The sequence below is a fragment of the Oryzias latipes genome, chromosome 3, assembly GCF_053564925.1.
Source record: "Oryzias latipes strain Hd-rR chromosome 3, Olatipes_Hd-rR_3.1".
Classification (NCBI taxonomy): Eukaryota; Metazoa; Chordata; class Actinopteri; order Beloniformes; family Adrianichthyidae; genus Oryzias; species Oryzias latipes.
This window is the reverse complement of record NC_136239.1, coordinates 29,938,976-29,957,558: the sequence shown is the minus strand read 5'-3', so window position 1 is coordinate 29,957,558 and position 18,583 is coordinate 29,938,976. Positions and strand designations below refer to the sequence as shown.

At 43.2% G+C, this 18,583-nt stretch overlaps 1 long non-coding RNA gene across 2 annotated transcripts; it reads right to left on the bottom strand.

Moving 5' to 3' along the window:
- Positions 1–16,224: 16,224 nt before the first annotated feature.
- On the bottom strand, positions 16,225–18,330 carry LOC105353817 (uncharacterized). Of its 2 annotated transcripts, none has more exons than XR_013654882.1 (4): positions 18,197–18,330; positions 16,741–16,805; positions 16,481–16,636; positions 16,225–16,374 (listed from the first exon to the last, which is right to left on the bottom strand). It is a non-coding gene; the product is annotated as an uncharacterized LOC105353817 (long non-coding RNA). The 2 variants fall into 2 exon arrangements; XR_013654883.1 differs by lacking the exon at positions 18,197–18,330 and adding an exon at positions 17,171–17,331.
- Between the last annotated feature and the right edge of the window lie 253 nt (positions 18,331–18,583).

Genomic DNA, 18,583 nt, shown 5'->3' with positions numbered 1-18,583 from the left:
CAATGGTAAATATAGCCTCTCCACAATGATTCTCTCACATCCCATTCTTTCATTTTCTTCTTTACTCTTTATTCTCTTTTCACGGCAAGTTTTTAAACTATTGTGGTGAACAATACTGAAATCATCAACCTTTGGATGTGCACTACTATGTAAAGCAATGTTGTAATGCAAGTTACAAATGGTTACTTTAAAAAAAAAGCCATTTGCAGTGGATGGATATTACTTTATGGTGCCAAACAAAAAAACAATAGAGCCAGAATGATTGGTGAATATGTTGCTGTTATTCAAGCCAAAAAGATGGTTTCTGTGATGAGGGCTCTGCCTCCTAGACTTACTATATAAAAAAACAAAAACAAGTTTTAGGTCATCAAAAGCAAGTAAAACAATTCACCATCACTCAGTAATAACTCACACTGATGACCTGAAAAGGACTTTTTTACCTATTTATTTTAAATAATGCTTCACAGTTGTTTGAACCAAGTGTCTTAAGTGACTAAAAATAAATGACACAAAATGTAAAATGTTTGTCAATTAGATTAATTAAACTGTAAAACATATAGGGGTTTAATGATTAATCCAATTAATCTATAAATCAATTAACATTACAATCCAACCAGATCATTTTGTCTGTGAAAAGTTGTTAATCTGACCGATTAAAAATCGACCTATACCAATATAAAATTGATTCAAAGAGAAATAAATCAATTATGTTGATATTGGAAAATACCATTTGGTTTGAGGCACTGTAGGTTTATTTACTATAACATAAAACGACCGTCACAGCAGACAACACACATGTGATGGTAGCAAAAACTGATACAGCCATCATTACAGTCTCATGTGCCCGAAAACATTTTGAATTTTGCAAAGACGTCACCATACAGTGTGGTAGAATGTTCTCATAATGTTCTGTTTGTATTATTTTGATGTAGAAAAACAACAGTGGCTGAAATTAATGAATCTCAAATGTGAATGGTTTTAACATAAATTCTTGTTTACTTGTTTGTTTGTAGACATTTTTAATTAACACTTGATTATCTTGCGAGAAATCCAAGGAATCTGGAAAACTTCACCTGAACTGTTCAGTACCCAGGTTTTATCTCTGAGTCACACTGGTGGAATTTTTGGCTAAAGATGTACTGGATAGATTTTAGGTCGGTGAATCAGATCGTTCAAAATGAACCAATATCATATCAGCTACCACAAACAATGATTTGAATGGAATCATTGTTAAAACGAGTCGTGACAAATGTTAAAACTGCAGGATTTGGCATAATCCTTGATTTTCTTTTGAAGAAGAGTTGAAAAGTCATTGTTGAGCAAAATAAGTAATCTGACAGAGAATAAAAAAAGGTAAATTTCTGCCCAGCAAAACAGTCCTCGCTGCAGGTTTCCTGTTGAGAGCAGATAAGAACAGCCTTAACCACACTACCCACAGCTACCAAGAGGGGGCACAATTAGAACAGACTAAGTCAGATGCGTGAGCAAAGGAAGGGAAATGTGTGTGGCGGTGAGACTGTGGGGAAATATGTGTGTATGCCACTGCACACTCTCCCACTGACAACGACTTTTTGTAACTAAGTGAGTAAGTTATTGGGTGTGACAGGAAGTCCTTTACATGCTAAAGAACAGATTGTATCTGTTAACACCTGCCAGCGCCCAGGACATTATTACACCTGAACAAGCATGGCTAATTATTGAATTGAATTGGCTGTTTGATACAGAAAGCACAACCTAGGACGAGGTATGGTTAAGAAAAAGTGAAACAATGTTAGTAGTTTTACAGAGCTGCAGTGTGCAGATTTGTGATGAAAAGCATGTTTATTGGACAGTGCAAATAGATTAGTCATGAATGCGTGTGTGCACACGGCACATATGTGTGTGTACATAAGACAAAAGAACATGAATGCTTGGTAGTTTTTTTTGTGTGGTAATACTTTTGGGCCCTAAATCTTGGTTACATGGATAACCTTTTTATGTGCGTTTTAAACTGTGACATAGTTGTAGGATGCATTTTTTTTAGCAGTTTTGACCAATTTGCCATGTCTTTGAAAAACAGATAATTTTGCCATCGACTCCTGTGTAAACCTCTTAATAGTTTGACACCATCAAATCAAACAGCTGCAGACAGAATATGGACAAAACGAATGCTGAACATAATGTCATATGTTAAGGTTCTGGCACATGAGTGAAGACACCAGAGCAAGCAATTTTGAAGGTGAGTGTCAGCCAAAGCAGCTCTCTTGGCAGCCCGGTTGGACAAGAGATAGGCACATCAAAGCTCAGTGCTGACTGAGACTCATGTCTCTCACGTCTGTGACATCACACATGATGTTAAACTTTGTCTTCATTTTGGAGGGCTCGCTCCAAGCAGCAGCTTGAGGTTGGCCTATTGCTCAGGCCCTTTCTGGATCCATTTACACAGAATGCTACAAGGAACAGAGCCCCTACTGACCACTGTATAGAAGGTCAACTGGTAAATTCCAATCAAGTACTGTAGAATCAGGCTTAACCCTTGTGCTATCCTACGGGGTCAAGATGACAATTGACGTGTAATTCCTACCATGACAAAGGTGGATAAAGGTGGAAAGATTTCATGTAATCCATGGACACCAGTGAAGATCACAAATCATCGAAGAAAAAAGTTCAGCGCACTGTCTAGTGGGTCTAGATGACCCTACTACCAATGTTAAAGTGCCTAGGATAGCACAAGGGATAAACTCAAAGAAAAGGCTGAAATCTACAGCACCATGAACTGTGTTGTATTTGCAGAACCAAACTGAATATTAATAATAACACATTTTGTTGTAACTAATTAACAGGTTTTGCAATAGTTTTTCTGGAGTTTTTTAAGATTTATATTTTATTAGTACTATTGTGTTTCTTTAGATTTATCCAAACTTTTCTTCCCATGTTCTCCTGTCTAATTGGACAAATAGCTTTTCTGTTACTGAAAAGTAAAACACTTTATCTTGAAAATATACTATAGACAAATTATTTACAATAATTAGGACCTCTGTTTCTAATAGGATTGCCAATATTTAACTATACTGGCTGTAAGAATTCGGGCAAATAATGCGATCTTGATTATAAAAGTACATATTTCTTAAAAGAAGTATCTTTTTACGCCTCAAAATATTTCAGATAGGGTAGGATATTTTGTAGCATTCCTTCAAAGGCCCATTTTTCATGAAGTGAGTAACCTGCTGAGTTTGGTGTAACATGGCTATTCTGTCTTGGTGCTTTTGCAGGAAAGTTCTTTGCAGGATTCCTCACAGAACAAATACACAATTGCTCATTCATTTGTACCTGTTCTGAGCAGAATAGGCCTCAACTATCCTCATTTGTCCCCAAGCACACATTTCACCACCAACTGAACAACGTATTACGCTTTGTTTTTCCTTTTATTGGTATTGTGAAAGTTAAAGACACTTGGTGTGGGATTTTAAAAGTTTAGAATGGATTAAAAAGAATAAAGGGGCACGAAGGGGCTGTCCCTCTGACAAAAAATTATTTGACAAAAGATCACTAGATTGTTATAAAGTATCTTGTAAACTTATTTTTTATTTCTATTTTTATTAATACCAAATTTAAAAAAAACAATAACATTTTTTAAACTTTTTTGTCTGGTTCATGACTCCATCAGCTCAGGTAGTTTTCAAATACCAAGCTGCCCCATGGTTTCTGCAGCTTCTGGCACTGAAGCGTTTACTACAGACCACACCTGGCTCCAGCATTTTACCTGTGTGCAGAATACACAGGAGGTGGGGAGTTTTGCTGCTTTTAGCACAGATCTTAATGTAAACCCAACATGCTTCTCATTTCCAGCAACTCAAGCCTATAGGACTGCTGACATTAACTGCATTTCCCTTTGTCTGCAGGAATTCTGACATATTACCTGAGCAACTCCCAGCCTTGAAGAGCGAATTACAGTAAGTGTAAAACAGGGGTGGGATATTGCCACAGGGTGTAATTGCCTGCTCTAACAGGACCGATGTTCTGACACTGATAGAGCCCTAACTCCATTATTAGATGAGCTCCCTTCTTATACCAAATCAATGCCGTGTATTGTAAAATAAATAATACTAGATAAAGATTGCACAACAGCAGGCATCCAATTTGACTTGAATAATGCATCACTTTTACTACCTCTATGGATTTGGATGTAAAAACTATTGGATGCCCTTGAATTTGTATTTGATTGTCTTTGTCTTTTGGGTTAAGCAGGCAGAGGTTTCTATTTTGTCAATGAAATTATTTGTACAGCATATGTTAAATTCAAACACACTACTGCACAAGACACATTTCTGTGCTGTGCTTAAAATACTTTAATATTTGTTAAGCTAATATCTCATGATCAGATTTAAGCTTGAGCAAAAATGTGACCATCACATGCTCAGATTCTTTCCTTTGATGGAATAAAACCTATTAAAATGTATTGAAAACACAAGAACGATATGTAGAATATGTTTATGTTTATCCAACCCAGTCTCATCCTAAAATGTGTAGTAGCTACATTTGTCCACATGGAAATGCGTGAGAGTTTTACAAAAACGCCCCCTAAACTGTGAGGGGGATACGTTTCATTTTTCTATTCATTTTCTACGAGCCTTCTCAGGATCACGTGACTTTGGAGGTTTGGCCTGCCTTGAGCAAAAAACATGGCGGATGCACGTTCATTTTTTCGGTGGAATATCCCATAAAACAAGATATTTTGAGGACTAATTTTTATTTTGAAAACATTTCTAGTGAGAAATATACCATTTTCTTTTAAAATATGCTTTCATTTAGGACATACAGTTTGTAGTTTGCTTGTTTCGTTCAACTTTTTCTCCCAAAGGCTCTGTTACGTTGGAGAAACACGTTAACTTTCATTCATATCTGCAGACGTGCGCGTGGGTCACGTGACAAATATGTTTCTCTTTTTTTCCGCAGAAAATGCCATAAAATAGGAGTGATTGTGGACTAATTTATTTTTGAAAACATTTCTAGCAGTATATATCCCCTTTATTTTCATAATATCCATTCATTGCAGACATGCAGTTCGTAGTTTGTTTGTTTCGTTCAACTTTTCCTCAAAGGATCTGAACGCGTTTGATCTTTTCCATAAATATATGCAGCCTGACGTGGGTCACGTGACGTGACGTGAGTTTCTCTTTTTTCATATAGAAGATCTCGTGAAAAGGTACGTTGCAGTAACAAAAGGTACGTATCGCGGACGTGATGCTGTAGTATCGCGAGACCCAGCGAGACGAGTGTGGTGAGTCGACTCGGCGGCGCGTAAGCATTTGAACAAACATTTTCGATCTTGTTTTCATTTTTTCCGCCATATTAAAATATTTCCGGCAAATTAACATAACCTGTTAAGAGTATTAAGCTTCTGTCAGCCTGGAGGACCTGGAGAAATACATCGACGAGTGCTACAATACCTGCGTCATGGTGAAACCCAAAACCGCCACCACCACCCCCTCCTCCAAGCGTGGACGGCCTGAGGACTCTCCCGGGGCTGCGTCCTCTCCAGGCAGCGGCGTGAGCGATATCCTGGACTCGATTGATAAAAAGCTCTCCAGCTTTGATGGCCGCCTCAACTTGCTGGAGATCCTCCATAGAGAATTTCAAGGTCTGCGGGAGTCTCTGGAATTCAGCCAGCAGCAGGTGCGGGAGCTCGCAGAGGAGAACAAGGCCCTCAGAGAGACCGTCAAGACTCTGAGCAGCGACACCGCTCGTCTCTCCGAGGAGAACCGATCAATCAAGGAAACCCTCCTGGATCTTCAGTCAAGGAGCATGAGGGACAATCTAGTAATCTCCGGGGTTCCAGAGGAGGCAGGAGAAGTCCCCGAGGCCACGGTGAGGTCCTTTTTGGAAGACCATCTGAAGATCCCCAAGGAGGAAGTCCAGAAGATCTCCTTCCACAGGGTTCACCGGCTCGGAGGGAAAAGGCCGGACAATCAGCGTCCCCGTCCTATTGTTGCTAAATTTGAACATTATAAACAAAAGGAGCAGGTAAAAAGCAGAGGACGCGAGCTGAAAGGCACACATTACAGCGTGAATGATCAGTTTCCAGGCGAGATCCTCCGCCGGCGGAAAATCCTCTTCCCGCTGAGGAGGAAGCACCTGTCTGCTGGAGCACGCGCGGTGGTTGCCGTTGATAAACTTTTTGTGAATGGCAAGCTGTTCCGGGACCCAGAGGTAACACCCTGGCTGTGCTGAAGGCTTTCAGAGGTGCACTGACATCTGCGCCGCCCAGAAGAAACCCGCAAACTTATTTAATTGAATAGGAAATAATCGGATCATCAATAATCCACACCTCTCAGGAAAAGTGTTTTTTCTTTCTCTCACATTCATGTTTCTGTTGTTGTTTCGTTGTTTTTGTTTTTTGTTCTTTCTCTTTTCCTCTCTCTTTTCTCTTGTCCCCCCCCCTTCCCATGTCCTCATATGTGAATCAGGTAAAGTCAACGCAACCACGGTGAGTATTTATTTATGCACGGAACGGGCGCGCGCGCATACTAGCGCGCATAAGAGCATGCACACGCAATCCCGCACACACACGTTGACAAACTGCAAAAACCTCACTTAGGCTCACACAGGACGCACGCAACATGCAGCTCACAGCCAAGACATGTCCACCTCCTACGCACAGCGCTTGTCAGTGTAGCAGGTACGCACAGCGGGCACACGCACACGGACGGGCACACGCACTATTTAGCCTTGCACTCTCCCGGTTAGAACAGCTATGAACAGTCTTAACATCGTTAGCTGGAATGTGCGTGGACTTGGCACTGGGCCAAAGAGATTGAAAGTGTTAAATCACCTGAATGATCTTAAAGCAGATATAGCTCTGCTGCAGGAGACCCATTTATCTTTATCAGCTGGTAATCTCCTGTGCTGTTCCCAGTATCCAGTTATGTATTCTGCCAGTTTCAACTCCAAACAAAGAGGGGTTGCAGTTTTGATTAATAAAAATGTTACATTTACTCATAAGGACACAGTAACTGACCCAGAAGGCAGATTTGTAATCATTAATATATCCATTCAGAATAAAGACTTTTGCATCGCCAGCATCTATGGTCCGAATGTTGACGACTCTTCCTTCTTTCACAGATTCTTCACCTCACTCTCAGCTCACTCTGACTCCACAATCATTATAGGAGGAGACGTCAACCTTGTTATGGACCCTGAACTTGACAGACTCAGCACAGCAGCAAACCAGCGTACATGGCAGTCTGCAAGTATTCTAAAGCAGTACATGAATGATCTGGGTCTCTGCGACGCTTGGCGCTCTTGTCATCCAAACACTAAGGGGTTCACCTTTTTCTCTCCAGTTCATCATTCACACTCTCGTTTAGATTATTTATTAGTCAGTAACTCCCTTTTGAAAGAAATTAAAAGTTCCAACATTCATCCAATTATTATCAGTGACCATGCACCAGTTTCTGTTACTATTTCAAGGGAAGTACCCACACCCTCAGGTTCAACCTGGAGATTTAATACGTCTCTGTTAAAAGACCAGGAATTTATTGAATTCTTTAAAAAACAGTGGGCAACCTTCTTAGAATTCAACAATACTTCTGAAATATCACCAAGTATTCTTTGGGAAACAGCAAAAGCAGTCATGAGAGGGAAAATCATCTCTTATTCAACGCATAAAAAACGCAAAGAGAAAGCAGATTTATTAGAATTAGAAAATAAAATCAAAACCCTGGAGACTGCTTATGCTGCTTCTGCACAGGAACACATACTGGGCGACCTGAAAAATTTAAAGCTGCAGTTTAATGACATCATCAATAAACAAACACAATTCCAGATACAAAGGCTTCGACTGGAAAGATATGAAAACTCGAATAAATCTGGCAAATTTCTAGCTAATCAGCTTAAAATTAATAAAGAAAAATCAACAATCGCTTCTATTATGGACAAAACAGGGAATGTCACCCATGACCCGGTAAAAATTAATAATGCGTTTAAAGACTTTTATCAAAACTTATACACTCCACAGATCAATCCATCAGAACAAAGCATCAACTCATTTCTTAACAATATAAACCTGCCCAAGTTAAACGAAGATCAAATCACAAATTTAGACTCTCCGCTCTCGTTGTCTGAGCTTCATGAAGCTCTGTTACTTATGCCTAACAGCAAAGCACCAGGACCCGACGGCTTTCCAGCAGAGTTTTATAAGGAATTCTGGGAACAACTGGCACCAACGTTTTATAAAACGGTAAAATTTATCAATGAAAGCCAATCTCTACCACCTAACATGAACTCTGCCAACATTATCCTTCTTCTAAAACCAGACAAAGACCCCACGAGTCCTTCAAGCTATCGCCCCATTTCTTTAATTAATGCAGATGTAAAAATTATCTGCAAAGCACTAGCACAGAGAATAGAAAAAGTCACTCCTCACATAATTCACCTTGATCAAACTGGATTCATCAAAGGCAGACACTCGGATGACAATGTCCGCAGACTCGTTAACATAATAGACTTTGCCACCATCAAAAACCAGGAAATGACTATACTATCACTGGATGCTGAAAAAGCCTTTGATAGAGTAAATTGGAAGTTCCTCATTGCTGCCCTCCATAAGTTTGGGTTTGGAGAATCATTCATCAATTGGATCAAAATATTATATCACAACCCCAATGCATCAGTTAGAACTAATAAACAGACTTCCAACAGGTTTTTTCTTGGAAGAGGAACTAGACAGGGTTGCCCACTCTCCCCCTCTCTTTTTGCAATATTTATCGAGCCTCTAGCTGCAGCAATAAGACAGAATGAGAGTATCAAAGGAATTAAAACCAAACACAGCCATCATAAAATTAGTCTCTATGCAGATGACATATTACTGTTTTTAAGTAATATACATTCTGTAAATGAAACGGCAACAATCATTAATGAATTCTCTTCTATATCAGACTATTCCATTAATTGGAATAAATCTGTTTTATTACCACTGAACAGTAATGCGGAGCAAGGACCCACAATACCAGTTAAATCAGGCAATATAAAATATCTAGGTATTTATTTTCCCCCCAAAATATCAGAACTGGTGCAGCTAAACTACACCCCATTACTGAAAAACATACAGGACGATCTAACACGCTGGACCAACCTGCCTCTGTCCCTTATGGGCAAGGTAGCCACGGTAAAAATGAAAATCTTACCCAAAGTTAATTATCTATTCTCAATGATTCCCACACAGCCGCCATTAAAATGGTTCAAAACATTAGACTCATCCATATCAAGCTTTCTATGGAACAATAAACCTGCAAGAATTAGTCTAAAAACTTTAAAATCTGCAAAAAGCTGTGGAGGATTAGAATTACCTAATTTCCACAATTACTTTCTTGCAAATAGACTACAATACATCTTAAAATGGTTAAAAAATAATCCAGAAACCAACTCATGGTTAGACTTGGAACAGGCGTTATGTGGAAAGATCAACCTGTCAGATCTTCCATTTATCAGCCAAATAGTTAAAAGACAGGATTGTTTCAAAAGTACCAATATAAATGCCACCTTAACAGCCTGGTGGGAATTTCTCAAAATATCAAAATCATCAATTCAACCGTGCAAAATGACACCCATCTGGAACAACCCAGACATCCTCATAAACAAAAAGATTATCCACTTCCCAGCTTGGCAAGCAGGGGGCATAAAACAACTAGAGCACATAATTATTGATAGAAGATTCATAACTCCCCAGGAACTTCAAGACAAACATGGAATATATAACTTCTTGGAATATCAGCAACTTAAATCAATTATTACTAAAAAGTTTAAATACAGAGACAACGATTTAAAGCTACCAGATGTAGTTACCACTCTGATCAATTTCACAATGAATAAAACTCTCTCCAAAATATACAAACTTTTATGTAATTTAGATAATAATATTTCACTTCCGACAACAAAATGGGATGCGGATTTGAGCATCAGCACAGATGAAAGCTTTTGGTCAGAACTTTGTCTAAACACCTTTAAACTGACAAAAAGTCCAAATCTGCAGCTAATCCATTTCAAAACTCTTCACAGAATTTACTACACTGGACAGAGGATGTTCAAGATGGGTCTCAGTAACTCAGACATTTGTCAGCACTGTGACAGTAATCTACCCGACAATTACATGCATGCACTGTGGTTCTGCACGCCTGTCCAGGCTCTCTGGCAGCAGGTATGTGCCGATCTATCAGTCTGGCTTAAGGTTTCAATCACAGCTTCACCGTCACTTTGTGTGCTTGGTGACATGAGTGCCATCGATGTAGAAGGAGGATTAGGCTCTATCATTTTCATAACTCTTTGCATTGCTAAAAAAACTATTTTAATAAATTGGAAAAGCAAGAAAAATATAAATATAAGTCAACACAGAAATCTGCTGCTTGATCATATCAGCTTGGAAAAAATGTCAGCCCAAGGTTCAAGTAACTTTGAAAGAGCTCAGTCTCTCTGGTCTCCCATAGCTAACTCCGTGACTTAGGGGGTGGGGGGGGGCCTGGTCGTCGCCGCTCCTTGCCCTTCTGCCGTGGGCTGGGGTGGGGGTCGGGGCCTCCGGTGCCTGGCGGGGGGTGGTGGGGGCTCCGTTGGTCGGGGGGTCGGGTCCGGCGCCTGGGTTGGGCGGGCTGGGGCGCTGCGTGGTCCTCTGGGCTTGGGTGTGGGGGTGCGTGGTGGGGGGGTGGGGTGGTGGTCTGGCTTGGCTTGGGGGGGTGGTCCCTTTGCCTGTGCTGGGGGGGGTTTGCGGGGGGCGCTGCTCGGGGGGGGGCCCAGCGGCGCTGGATGGGCTTCCCACCTACACCTGGGGCTGGGATCGGCCCTTCCCTGGCTCTGGGGCGGGACGGGACAGCCCTCTTGGGGCCCCCGGTCGCTCTGGGTGTCATCCGCTTTGGCTGCGGGGTCTGGGGGGTGGTGGGGTGGGGGGTCTTGTCGGCCCTGCCTTGTGGGGGGGCATTCTGGGGGAGGGGGGGGGGCACCATTGGTACGGGGCAGGGGGGGTTGACGGGTCGGGGTCTCCGCTGAGGCCATCGGCGGTTTCCCCGGCCGGTCGGCTGCCTCGGTCCCGTCGAGGCCTGACCAGAGCTCTTCCAGGGCCGGCGTTTGGGGGTGGGGGCCTGGGCTTGCTCCTGGGGGGGGCCGACGCTTTCTGGCTCCTCTCTCTCTGTGTGGGGGGGGGTGGTGCTGGGCCTGGGGTGTCGGCGCCTCCGGGGGTGGGGCCCCTGGGCTGGGTGGGCCTGGCCCCCTTGCTGGGGGGGGGGGGGGGGGCAGCTGTCTGACCACCGGGGGACAGTCTACCAGCTGTCCCCAACTTACCCCCTTCCTCATATAACCTCATAATAGGGTGAGGGGGTGGGGGGCTTAGCCTGCGATGAGCCTTGGGGGGGGGGGTTTACTAGGCAGTGGCCCCCCTCCCATGGTTGCCGTATGGAGTGGGCCCCCCCTCTTTCGGTTTTATTTGCACCTTAGACATGTAGGGCCCTTGGTAGGGGGGGTGCTTGGACATCACTGCCAGCAAGCAGCGGATGTCCTCCTGGCACCCTACCCGCCAATTTTAACCACACCTTAGACATTTAGGGTCCCTTGGTGGGGAGGGTGAGGGGACGTCACTGTGAGTAATCAGGAGATGTCCCCTCAGTGCCCTACCCGCCAATTTTAACTGCACCCCCCTTAGCACACACACCCCTCCCCCCTCAATATATACATTCCAACATAAACACACACACATGCACACACACACCCTCTCAAACACACATACACGCACACACATTTTGCAAGGAAGGTGGGACCTAGGACCATCTGTCCCCTGCCTCTTCCCTGGTGGGGGGTACGGGCCCCTTTGCAACGGCGGCCGTGTCCCCGGGGTGCCGGCTTCCTGGGCCCGGCGGTGCTCTCTCCGCGCGGCGGGGGGGTTCACATTACATCTGAGCCGGGAGTGTTCGTGTCCCTGGGGGGTGGGTTCTGGTCCTTGCTCCTGGGCGCTGGGCCCCGCCATATTTCCAACTGTGGCCGAGCCTGGTCGGGCCATATTTACAACACCCCTTGTGGGCCCTCTTTTTTTTCCCCCGGGGTTCCCCCCCTCTTGGGCGGGGGCGGCGGGCCCCTGCCCCGCTCCTCCCTGGACCAGCCGCGGGCCGGGCGGATGGCTGCCTGGAGCGCGGAGCGGGTCTCCCTTGGGGGGTCCTGGCTCGTACCTGGGGTTGGGGCGGGGGGATGCCCGGAACTCCTGGGTGGTGGTGGGGTGCTCGTCTGGGGCTGTGGGCGTCCGTCTCCGGTGGGGCCCTGCGTTGGGTTCTCCCGGCGCGGCGGGGGGGCTGCTCTCCTGGTTGGGCTGGGGCGGCGCTCTCTCTCCCTCCGTGCTTCCCTGCTCTCTGGCTCTGGGGGCCTTGCGGCGGTCCTGCTGGCCCTGGCCTGGGTGGCGGGCTTGGTCGCCCGGGCGGCGGTTGTTCCCTGCCGGTTCCCGTGTGGCGTTGGGGGGATTCCGGCTGCCGCTGCTGCTGCGGTGGGGGTCTTGGGGTGGGGATGGCTGGGCACTCTCCCTCCTTCTTTCCACGTTCCACCATCCATTTTAGAAGAACATAAACACTCACCTGAGCACAGGTGTTAGCTCACCTTTGCACTTACAGTTTGCATGACTGAATGACTGAAATATTTCACACTAGTTGGTTTTAAGGCATAAGTATGCGTGTGAACACTATCTGTTTTGTATATATGTCGACAGGTGGACATTTTTTGCAGCTAGCAGGTGTGTTTATAACATTTGAGTGTGTGTGTGGACAGGCTCCGCCCTTATTGTACTACATTTGAACGTTACCATAATGATTAACAACCAGTAAACTTGTTGCTTTATGCTGCTTCATGGTCTTATCCCCCTTCCCCTCCTATTATCACCCCCTACCCCCCCTCTCTCTATCGTCCCTCTCTCTTCTTCCCCTCTTTCCTTTTCCGTCCGGTCCAACACCAAAGATTTTCAGACATGATTGAAATTAATAAAGTTTGGCCTCAATTACAAAAGGGGTTTATCCAGACATACCTTTGGTTTGTCTGAAGATTAATAACCCCTCTTGTTAAAGTAAAATCTGTCCAACACAAGAGGCCCTCAGCTCTCATCTGTCTGCCCAGCTGTTGGACAGGACAAGTTAAAAAAAAAAAAAAAAAAAAAAAAAAAAGGTACGTTGCTATTTATTAATTATTTTTATTTACATTTCTACGGACCCGTGTATAGGTTTCATGCTGTGTTGTTGCGACTTTGAAGGACATTTAAACAAACCGGAAGAATGTTGTTCAGGAACAGACTGGAGAGTTCTCTAAATTTACTTAGCGATTTTTTTATTCAATATTCTTTTACATGTTAAAGTATTCACACTACAAGTCTAAATGCTGTGTACAATGTCTGATCTTTTCCATCATATCTGTGGGCTGACGCGGGGTCATGTGACGCGAGTTTCTTTTTTTTCCTGTGGAAAAATCTCGTAAAATAAGATCGTCTGAGGTTTAATATTTAGGTTTAATAACATTTCTAGGGACCGATGTACTCTGTCGTAACGTCCATGCAAGCGTATTTTTTCAACATCAACTAGTTGAGTTTAGAAATACACTGTAAATAATAAAAAAAGACGTTTGGCTCTAAACTGGTTTTGTGATTGCTCCCACGTTTATCGGGAAGGTTAAGTTCTAAAAATAAGCCCAGCGACAAACAGGTGTTTATTTTTATTTTTTTTACAGAAATTAATGTTTCCATTACTAATGCAAACTTTTTGTTTTGCAGGTATCATGTCGCATGACAGATTGCAGTTGTTTTTTATACAAACTTTATTGACTGTAACAATTCAAAACAACAATTCCCAACAGCAACAAGAAAGAAACAAACCAGAGGATTATTATGAAATTTTTCACAAAAACATTGAAAGTGACGCACAGATTGAATGTTTTAAATGCTTTCTTATGGTCAGAGTTTCTTATTGTGTTCATGTTTTGTTTGAACTCATTGATACCCAGCCAGCAAAGCCAAGTGGGCCCCATATGGTTTAAAGATGGGCAGAAAATGTGGGCCCCAAATGGTTTTGTCCGCAGTTTCCATGGTGGCCCCAACTGTGTCTGCCCGCATAGGCTTGAAGTGGGTGCTGAGTGGGTGTCAGTTAGGCCCCAAGTGGGTAAATAATATTAGAACCCATGTAGGGCCCATATATTTGCCCATGTGGGCTGGAAGTGGGATAAAAACAGGGCCCATGTGGGTCCCAACTGGGTAAACTACCCAAGACCCACTTTGGCCCCACTAATGTGTCTATCAGTATCCTATATGGGTTGTATGTGGGACCTAAATGGGCTTTAATGTGGGCTATAAGTGGGTTTGTCCGCAGTTTCCGTGGTGGCCCCAACTGTGTATGCCCGCATAGGCTTGAAGTGGGTGCTGAGTGGGTGTCAGTTAGGCCCCAAGTGGGTAAATAATATTAGAACCCATGTAGGGCCCATATATTTGCCCATGTGGGCTGGAAGTGGGATAAAAACAGGGCCCATGTGGGTCCCAACTGGGTAAACTACCCAAGACCCACTTTGGCCCCACTAATGTGTCTATCAGTATCCTATATGGGTTGTATGTGGGACCTAAATGGGCTTTAATGTGGGCTATAAGTGGGTTTGTCCGCAGTTTCCGTGGTGGCCCCAACTGTGTATGCCCGCATAGGCTTGAAGTGGGTGCTGAGTGGGTGTCAGTTAGGCCCCAAGTGGGTAAATAATATTAGAACCCATGTAGGGCCCATATATTTGCCCATGTGGGCTGGAAGTGGGATAAAAACAGGGCCCATGTGGGTCCCAACTGGGTAAACTACCCAAGACCCACTTTGGCCCCACTAATGTGTCTATCAGTATCCTATATGGGTTGTATGTGGGACCTAAATGGGCTTTAATGTGGGCTATAAGTGGGTTTGTCCGCAGTTTCCGTGGTGGCCCCAACTGTGTATGCCCACGTAGGCTTGAAGTGGGTGCTGAGTGGGTGTCAGATAGGCCCCAAGTTGGTAAATAATATTAGAACCCATGTAGGGCCCATATTTTTGCCCATGTGGGCTGGAAGTGGGATTGAAACAGGGCCTATATGGGTCCCAACTGGGTAAACTACCCAAGACCCACTTTGGCCCCAATAATGTGTCTATCAGTATCTTATATGGGTTTTATGTGGGACCTAAATGGGCTATAATGTGGGCTATAAGTGGGTTTGTCCGCAGTTTCCGTGGTGGCCCCAACTGTGTATGCCCACATGGGCTTGAAGTGGGTGCTGAGTGTATTTCCTGTAGGTCACAAGTGGGTAAGTAGCATTAGAACTGACATTGGGCCCATATTTTCACCCCTGTGGGTTAGAAGTGGGATTAAAACAGGACCCATATGGGTCCCAACTGGGAAAAGTACACAAGACCCACGTTGGCCCCACTAATATGTCTATCAGTATTGCATATGGGTTTTATGTGGGACCTAAATGGGCTATAATGTGGGCTATGAGTGGGTTTGTCCGCAGTTTCCATGGTGGCCCCAACTGTGTGTGCCCACATGGGCTTGAAGTGGGTGGTCAGTGGGTTTCCTGTAGGCCCCTAGTGGGTAAGTAGCATTAGAACCATACTCATAGTTAACCATAACTCGTAGTTCTTCATCTGTGGGCTGGAAGTATGATTGAAACAGGGCAAAGATGGGCCCCAATCAGGTAATCATCCATGACCCATTTTGGCCCCACTTAAGCATCAATTAGTATTGCATATTGGGTTAATGTGGGACCTAAATAAGCCACCATGTGGGCCATGAGTGGGTTTGTGCAGTGTTGCCATTGAGGTCCCACCTGTGTTTTCCTACAGTGCTATATACCAGTGAACCATTATAGGGTCTTCTTTTCCATCTAGCTTTCCTAAAACCCAAATGAGAAGATTCTGTAAAATCCCACTGTTTCACAACATAATTTTCCAAATGACGTCAACAAAATGCTTTTAAAATGTTTCAATTTAATAAAAGAAAATAAATTATCCTGATCCTGCATTGTGAAAACGAGATACAAGACCATGGCAAGGTCACCCAAAGGTTTAACAGATAACACACAGGATCTAACATACAACAGTTACTTAATAAAATAAAGAACTACTTCACTTGGTACAGTACAATATGAACAACCTTAATGTGTGCCAATTATGTGACGAAAAAATAAATAAATCCAGTAAAACAAAATACTCATAGTATCCTTGACGGTTCCTGAGAACAAGCTCCATCGGCTTGATATTCAAGCTCTCTTTGAGTCCTTATAGCTCGGTTTCCTCCCCTGTCACGAGCTCCAACAAACCATTTGGAGAGGCCCTTCTCCACTTCCTTTAGTGGGACTGGTTGGGTGATGTCATTTTTTCTTCACTGCCCCTAAAAAGAAATCACAAAAAACAAAGTATTCATTTTAGCCTGGGATTAAACTTACTAAATCATTTGTCAGTGATGAATATAAATTAATAAATTCAACTCTAATTACCATAGAAGACATCAAAAAGACGCAGTTAGCAGAATTTATTCTCTCCATGACGTCCAAACAGGTTATATTGCAGAGCCAACTCATTGGACATGAGGAAGCCCATCATTCTTCTGGTTGCATCGTCCAAGAGTCCCCAATTACTCCAACCACAGCAACCTTTTTAAATAGAGAAAATATCACAAGATAGAAAGATGCAGTTAAACGTTAACAGCTTAATTACATATATAAATAATAAAATAAAACTTTAAGTATAAACTTACAACTGCTGACATGAAATCTATATCGGCGAGTCTGTCACAACAACTTGAGTGAAGCTGCAGGTGACCTGACCAACACAAGGGACAAAACAACTAAACTCTGAAATAACCATTCCCTGAAGCAAGTGTTCAAGTAACTCTAGGATGATAAATAAAATTACGTTTACTCTCTCTCTCTCTCACTCTCTCACTCTCTCTCTCTCTCTCTCTCTCTCTCTCTCTCTCTCTCTCTCTCTCTCTCTCTCTCTCTCTCTCTCTCTCTCTCTCTCTCTCTCTCTCTCTCTCTCTCTCTCTCTCTCTCTCTCTCTCTCTATATATATATTAAGCATAATTAAAACTATTAAATACTTCCAGAAACTCAATACAGGGGCCTATACCCTGTTATTTCTAAGCCCTTAATAGTAAGCAACATCCATATATATGATAATATTACCTTTGGCACACACACAAAAGGATTTTTTTGATTAAATATTGGTTATTATCCTGCGTTTTTTTCCAAACTGGAAATAACAGGACTCATCCTCTGAGTCACCGGCTTTCGCTCTGTGTGTGTGACGTCAATCTCGGCAGATGGAGTCGGCCTCGGCAGCGTGTCTGCGTTTCTCCCAGGAAAACAAAAAAACATTCAAACTTCTGCAAAGATGGATGTGCATATTGTGCATATAAAAATAAAGCGCTTTTGACAAACATTTTTGCTCTGCGGAGAAAGTGGGTGTGTGTCTGTGGGCGGTGCCGGCAGCGCAGACTCTCATGAACGGGACCGTTCTCAATAATGTGTTCTTCACGTCAGCTCATGAGAAGAACCCGCTCGATTTTAGAGGAATACTCGCGAATGGGTCGAAATACCGCTTAGGTGTCATTTTGTGAGGAATCAACATTATAATACACTAAAAAGCTAAAACAAAAAAGATTTTGCATTTTATGGATCTAAACTCGCCGCTGGACTGATTAGTATTCATTCATTTTTACCGAGAAATTCCGGTCATTTTTCAAAATAAGATCATTCAGACTCATAATAAAACGAACTAAAAAAAACATTTCACACAAAACCTGGCCAAATTATATATGGCCAAAACAAGTTATCCCCGCAAGATCCAAATAGAAACCACTAAATTGGACGGAAACCCGCCGAATCTGGCAACTCTGTTACTACTAGTAATACTAGGATGCGCTTCCTTGTTTGACGCCTCGGTGAAACGCCGACACACACTGGCTGGATGATCGGTGACGCGACCCTAATCTTTGACATCATGTCTGGAAATAAACCTTCTGCACGTGGAAACTAGTTGTCTGCCCGTTTGTGACACCGGCTTCTTTCAAATGCAAAAGCCGCTGTAACGTGGATGGATTCAACTGCAGGACAGAACAACACTCCCGAGCTGCGCATGCTTTTATGAACCACATTTATCATCGCCAGTTAGAGCTGTAAACAAAACACAAAACCAAAAAGGTATCTTACCTTGATATCAATAAATGGCCTGGATGAATGGTGCGACAGAAGTGCAGAATCTCCTTGCGTTGACGGACCAGGACGACTGACTGAATCCGTATCAGGAAATGAGCGGGAGATTCAAAACGCAGCAACCGTCCAATCAGCAACGCCTGCTTACCACTTTGAACTCCTTAAACCACCCTGCTTGCCCTTTGAGAAAAATTAAAACTTTAATTCTATTTTTTTTTTTACTTTTCAACAGTCAAAATGGGTTTTTGTAATAAGGCAGGTTTCTACTCCAATAAAAAAGTCATTTTATTTACATATTAAAATTTTCTATAAAAACTAGACTAAACCAATCCAGCATATGAACACATTTTATTTCAGTAGTAGTGTCAGGTAAGTTTGCATGAC